Below are 2,464 nucleotides of genomic sequence, written 5' to 3'. Positions count from 1 at the left end.
CTGCCATGCCAGTGCAGTCCCTCCCTCTGCAGATGCATTATACTTAGGGCCCAGACTGTCCAATGTTGATGCTTAGATGAAAAGAAAACATCCCACAAAGAACAGCAGACAGCTGCTCCAGTGCCCTGACCTATATTTGTTCCTCAGCTCCCAAAAATCATAGATGCTGATGTTTCAGATGGAAGCTTTTACAGTTGATAAATTATTTTGATCAAAGACAGTCATTTGTATGGCTAAAAAAAACCTTCCAATCATCAACTACAAGTGTGTGTCATTGCACCTTTAAATCCAAGACATGAAAGACACTGAGCAGGAGAAACCACTTCTATGAAGTATAAATGCACCAATCACATATGGCAACAATAAATAGTTTAGATAGGTGACTGAAAGGAAATGGAATAACAGAAACAGGCTGGGCACCAGTAATGGACTTGATATTTTAAGGGCACTTGCCCAAGTTCAACCTGTGGCCTCTGTGCCAAATTATTTTTTGGTCCTTAATTTGTGTTTTTTGAGCATAATTATATGTTAAAAAACTAATAATCAGAGTAATTGAACAGGACTCAACCTGCACATTTTTGATTTTTTTTTTCCTACCTTTTTCCCCTTCTGTTCTGGCTTGTTTTCCTCAGTAACAACATTTACCTCTGGTTGATCACTGTGTGTATTGGAGCATTCTTCAGCAAACATGCTCTCTATGGGCACAGGAGCAGGCTTACACTGTGGGCTAGGACAGAACAAATCAGTTATTTTCATACATTTAGCAGCAAGGTATCATGTCCATTCCTGCCACTGATTACGTTTGCTGTTTCATTTAACTTTTCTTCACAAAGACCAGCCCAGGAGCCCAAGTCCGCTGACCCTGCATTTGCCAGAGCTGCTGGTGAGCTGGGGACACAGTCTGTTGGTGTCCTCTCTGACATTCCATGTACCTTAATTACCAGCTGGGCTGATGCATTACAGACCATCCCCGGGTCATGAACACCCGACCTACGGACACCCCCTACATACGAATGGGCTCCCATAATATTATTAAATTCAAAATTCTGATGTACATACATACCTCTGTTCCTATGGATGTGACAGAACTGTTTTCCTCTCTCTCTCCCCTTTTAGTAACTATTCTTTCTTATTAGTCTGATGTGCTTTTGATGCCATTCATTACAACACCGTGGAGGTGTGGTTACTATATCAAGTGATTTTTGTGTATTTTCTGACTTATGGACAAAATCGACTTATGGACATCTGTAAATACAGATCCTGTTCATAAGTTGGGGTGGCCTGTAGTTCACAAGGTTAGAGGTCAGTTCCACTTTCTCTTCCTCCAGTTCCTCCTCCTCTACCCCCTCTCTCTAACAGCTTGCACTACCTTACGTCATATGAGGAGGAAATAGCCATCATGGACAATACTGATACATAAAACTTGGCTACAGCACCTCAGGTTGAAGTTATTAACACACTCCTTTGTAAATGGCTTGGTGAATGTTATTGCTGTCAGTGGCAAGGATTGGTGGAATTCCACTTTAAACACTCACCCTTAGAAAGTACTTTGTGTTACTAATGTGTTGATGCTTAATTTGTTGACATGACACTTCTCCATCTGGTATTATTCAAAGGCTGTGACTTATCACCTTAAGCAGAGAATTGTGCATTAAAATAATTAACAAACTAATTTTGTAATTTCCAGCACTGCCCTTTGGTCTTGTGTTTACAAAATGAGGCAGATGCAAAGTAACGGTCTCTTAATCAGTTTACACCTTGGGAAAACTTCAGAATAGCCAGGTGGATGAGGAAATACCTTTTGAATTAAACCTCCTCTGACACAGGAAGCTGTATGTTAGAGTACTGAAGCTCACAGTACACAAGCTATTCACCCCGTTGTGCACCTGCAAGCTGTGAAGGAGCTACGTGACTTAGTGTTACAGCTTTTCCCCAAATTATGTATATGGAATGAGCTGCCAGAGGAAGTGTTTGAGGCAGGTACATTAACATTTAAAAGGTACTTGGACAGGTACATGGGTAGAAAAGGTTTAAAGAGATGTGGACCAAATGTGGGCAAATGGGACTGGTTTAGGTGGTGTTACGAACCAGCAACAAAAGAAACACACTGAGTCATGATTCAGTGTTAAAAACTATTTTATTAATCACTACTTATAATAATATGAAAAATAAAAGTAAAAATGTTAGTATGTTAGAAATTCAAAAATGTTAAATCTTGAACATTAACCCCACACTAAACTCTTCGTGTGTGTGTGGCAAAGTCTCAAACTCCAAGTCCAGGAATGGTTCTTAAAGTTCAGTTCCGCAAGCCATAAGGTGAAACATGAGCAAAGGCTTCTTCAACAACCACCGTTGTCTGAAGATAAGACGTAGATGTAGGGAACATAGAGAGAGTAATTACAAAATCCAAATGTTCCACGATGGAACCCAAACGACACTTCAGTGTTTACTCGGTAGTGACTTC

The sequence above is a fragment of the Pristis pectinata genome, chromosome 10 (genome assembly GCF_009764475.1).
Source record: "Pristis pectinata isolate sPriPec2 chromosome 10, sPriPec2.1.pri, whole genome shotgun sequence".
NCBI lineage: Eukaryota > Metazoa > Chordata > Chondrichthyes > Rhinopristiformes > Pristidae > Pristis > Pristis pectinata.
Note: the sequence above shows the minus strand (reverse complement) of the source record.